The sequence below is a fragment of the Ostrea edulis genome, chromosome 2 (genome assembly GCF_947568905.1).
Source record: "Ostrea edulis chromosome 2, xbOstEdul1.1, whole genome shotgun sequence".
In the NCBI taxonomy this organism is placed as follows: Eukaryota; Metazoa; Mollusca; class Bivalvia; order Ostreida; family Ostreidae; genus Ostrea; species Ostrea edulis.
Window position 1 is genome coordinate 5,987,651 of NC_079165.1, and position 5,148 is coordinate 5,992,798.

Sequence of the window (5,148 nt, forward strand, 5' to 3'; positions counted from 1 at the left end):
AAAGCGACAGTTTTTTAGTGGAAAACTTGGAAGAACATGTTCATGTTAAATTTATTTTGTTTCACGGAGACAGTTTTTCTGAAATTCGGGGATACCCCTCCATTTTAACGCTAAAAATCATATAAATCGCTTATTGCTTGATTTAAACTCGAATTGTTTCGGCTAATTTTCATCAATACACGTCTTTTAAACTTATTTTCAAAAAGTTCCAATTGGTTTTATCAAATATTTGAATAACTTAATTTTAACGAATCGTTCATGCAACACCTTTAGGGAAATAAACATGAGACGTGCAAAAAAATGCGCAAATTTGAAAACGGGTTTTACAAAATCAGAGAATTTTTAAGGATTGAATCTACACAATATATTATACATAATCACGTGATTTTTCTGTATGATGTTCAATTGAATCCTGGGTATTCTAAATGTGTTGCGTTGAGAATGTTTTAAATTAGTTATTAGCATATACATGTAGAAGTGTGTCAGGTTATAACAGGACAAATGTATGGTTGGTATTCATTGAGACCGTAAATAAACTGATCACTAATTCGTCCTCTTATTTTTCCTATTATTGATTCTTTTTAAATCTATAACTGTAACATCTGCTATGGTAGACAACCTACATACACGCTTATGTGAAACATCTCATTACATGCAGCCCTTCGTATAATTAGTGCTCAAGTGGATTTATGAAAAGTTTTCGGATTGATATCTCATCATAGGTTCATATAGTTTTATGCAGTTATGTTGCTCTTATCTTATTCCCCACTTTCCTTTGGGAATCGGTAACCAAGAGCCCATTGTATATCTCAAAGAGGATCCCTTTATATCATACTTTTGAAATTAAATTACTAATGATTTTTATGCTGTCTAGAACCATTATGAAAAGGTGAAAACAACCAATAGTGCTTGTCCTCATAAATATAGATAACATAAACCAGGAACAGGATAAACACGGAAACACCAGAGGTAAGATCAGGTACTCAGGAAGAGTACGTATCGCCTGCTGACTGGTCACATCAGTTGTGAGTCATCTGTCCTCAATGGGTAAAGGGAATAATCCATAGTCAAAATAAGTATGCAGAGAACGGCCTAGCAATACATAAAAAAAAAATCAGACAATATTCGACCCAAACACAGACTGTGATTGCAACGATTATTATAACGACCATAGAATTTACAAAATGCTAATTTTAAACGAGACTGCTGAAACCTCTGTACATCATCTTTATCAGTAGGCTACATCGATTTAGAAATTGATCATACGCAGAACATGTTCTCATATAATGATTAGTTGGAAGATGTAAACATTATATGCACATTACGTTTATTTTGGTGATAATTGAATATCGCTACATAAATATGGGGAGTTGACGATAGAAAAATTGAAGTAACTCCGTTTGTCGTAAGTTTAGACATGTTACCGTTAACGTCTATGTTCATTAAAAGATCAAACTATGAAACAGATGTGGAAGACTCGACGGTGTCTTTTATTTCGATTTCGCTGCAATAGACTGGTATCGCATCAACATATGATTGAAAGTAATTATTTTTGACATATAAAACTTCGTGGATATATCTAAATTTCGAGTTGAAGGCCACAAAAAGTTTTCGTTTTCTCGTGTATAAGATTTTGAATAATTTTATTCTGTTTCGTAAGAATACAAATGATAAATAAAAAGGTTAGCTGATGAGGAGGAACACTTTCATGGAAATTTCAACAAATTGTTGGAAGACTTGGTCTCCAAAGACTAGATATTATCGATGAGGAACTGCCGCATCTTTTAGATATCAAGTTCTGAGTACTTATGTCCGTAAAATCAGAATGATCTTTTCAAAAAGAGGGGTTTTTTAATGACTGATAACAAGATACAATCCATGAGTATGTCCAGTAAAATAAAATTATTGTTTTTGAAGAAACAGCTGTCTATGGTGCAATACATGTAAGCAGAATCTTTAATTCATCGTGGAGACTGGTTGTATACTGTAATGAGAGGTAGTGCATTTTGATGTTGATTTTGGAAAAGTTTTGCGATTTCAAATTACTAAGCTCTTTTGAAATTTTTAGTTTACGTCACTTACAGAACATGTTGGGGCATAGTACTTCTGAAGTCTCCTTCATATCACTTAACATTTTCGTGAGGAGTAAAGATAAGGGCTTCCAATCATAATGTGGATCTATTGTACAAAAATAATGAATCCAAATCCTGGATAGGAATTTCTCACCAAAACTACAGTAGTTAGTGTTTAATTGAGAATAAGACAACATATCATTTCTAAAAGTATTTGTTAAAATGTTATATCGTAACCTTTTCTTTTACTTGAATCTAAAGCATCACAGATCAATATTAATTGCATATCTCTTTTTGTCCCCCTCACAGTTCTGCAGGAAAGAGATTAAGCATGAAAGGTAATGGTTGCTACTGTGTTCAAAGGTTCATGGTTTCTTCATGCAATATTTACAGGAGGTATTCTTGGAAAACCATTGCCAAGCTATTAATGTTAAAGCCATCGATGATTTGTCCAATAACTTATTCAAAGTAGAAGGCAATTATTATTGTCGTCCAAAAATATATTCCAGATAGCTGTCTGCATCGAGAAACATCTAACAGTTCTCAAATGTTCGTGACACAGTAAAAAGAAATGTGTTTCAGTAAAATATGTACATGTATACTTCCTCTAGTGACAAGACCCAAATTAATTATATGATTTTCTTACTGTTATTCAAATGCTGTCTGACATGTTTCATACCGATTGTTAGGCCGTTCTTGGCACACTGAATTTGACTACGGATAACGCCATTTAAGTGATCAAGATATAGGGCTCACGGCAGGTATGACCGGTCGACAGGGAATGCTTACTCCTCCTCGGCACCTGGTATATCAAGGGGTTCGTGTTTGCCCAACTCTTTATTTTGTATTGCTTATAGGAATTATGAGATTAATCACTGTTCGTTATCTTCGCCTTTCATCAACCGATGGAATCAAAATGCCCAGAGTAAAATAAATACATCACTATATCTCTCAAGACTTTATTGAAATGTAGTTTTAGGCCCAAACTAGGTAAAAGTGATAAAAATCAACTACGTTTTCCTGGCCGCGCGTCAAAATGGAGGGAGAGGAAAAAAGGGAAAACATGCACTAATTCACGTTTTGTCCAGTACATTTTACAGCCATGCTACAAATAAGTCGTTAAAAGACATGAATGAATTGTGTCTGATGCTGACTAATAAGTGCAATTTTTATGAGTGTCTGTTTTTATTCTTATGCATACATGTAAGACAATGGTTTCTGAATGGCTGGTGATCTGATACATAGCTGCAATTCTGTACTAAAGGATAGATATATATCCCGTGGGCATCCGGATTAGAAAAGGTCCTCAGTATCCCTTGTTTGTCGTAAGAGGCGACTAATGGTGCGGTCATTCGGATGAGACCACAAAACCGAGGCCCCGTGTCACAGCAGGTGTATCACGATAAGGATCCATCCCTGCTTACAGGGGCTAAGCCCGTTTTGGGCCCGAACTCTGTGATACTATAAATATAGACAGGGGTCTAACTCTGACCCAGATTTAAAAAAAAAACCTACCCACTCGCTTCAAATGCCTAAGAAATCTTAAAACAAGGTGCGGAATGCGTAATTTGTCGATCTCCTTGCATATATTAATGTTTTAACTACTTGCATGCTAAATTTCAAGCTACAGGTTCCTACAGTAACAGAGATACATGTCATCGTTCTCTCGATTTCACATGTTTATTTTTACTTAGGACATTTACCGGTCCACGTCACTGAGTGGTTTCTCGCCTATGGCAACAGCGAAAGTTCTCTATGTTCGCCGTATCTGAGTCGCTTATTATACAAAACACCAACTCCTGACTTAACTGCCATTTTACGTACTAAAGACCCGAAATACCTAAAACTTTAAAGAAGGAGAAAATGGGTAAAAATAAAATAAAATAAACAAAAATAAATCTTAAGAAAGCCAAAAAAATAATGTTCAATTTCCTTCTCTAGGTGGAATATCACAAAAATAATGTTTTGATCAATTTTAAGGTATTTGATATTTTAAGTATATCGGGTATTTAGTGCTTTTATTAAAATGGCAGATGATCTTGTCAACAGTGGATGCTGCTGAGGAACGAATAAGTCGTGTAAAGTCTACACGAAGAAAATTATTAAAGTATGAGGAAGTAAGTAGCGTATAATTGATGTGAAATTTTAATTGACTGGTCCGAAATCTTCCACACTAGTCTAAATTTCGCTGCTGTCATAGGCGAGAAACCACCCGATGACCTGGACCGGTAAATTTCGTAGTAAAAATAAGCAAGTGAAATCGAGAAAACGATGGCGTATATCTTTATTATTTCAGGAACATGTAGCTTGAAATTTTGCATGCAAGTAGTTAAAACATTAATTTATGCAAGGAGACCAGCAAATTACGCATACCACACCTAGTTTATGATTTGTTAGACATTTGAAGCTAGTTGGTAGTTTTTTTTATCTGGGTCGGTGTTAGACCCCTTTCTATATCCATGGTATCACCGAGTTCGGGCCCAAAACGGGCTTAGCCCCTGCTCAAAGGCCGTAAGCGCCGAGCATAAGCCTAAATTTTGCAGCCCTTCACCGGTAATGGTGACTTCTCCATATGAGTGAAATATTCGCGAGAGGGACGTTAAAACAATATATAACCAACCAACGTTTATTGTACTGATTATACGCATTCACGGTGTGCACACGAATTCAATAAATCATAGTATGACACCTTGTCTGGGCGCCCGGTTTTATGAAAGAATACCATTTACTAGAACTCCCTGTGCTTTTCAGTCAACAATTTGGAACAGTTGTGGAAGATTAATGGACACTTTCTTCGATATATTTGGTCGAATTGTCATCATGACGTCATCAATATTGTTTAGTGTGGCATTGATAAATGAACCACACAATATTTCAATACATTTGTATTTCCCATAGCAAAATGTTGGAATGTAAAGATGACAGAATAGGAGTCTAGCGAGGTTTTGCTTGTAGCTTGATCCAAGATTCCCATACAAATTCCTAAACAAAGAACACATCAGCCATAAAGACTGAGAGTTTCCGAAGACGAGTCTGTGCACGAAAACTATATAATAATAAAAATAATAATAATAAA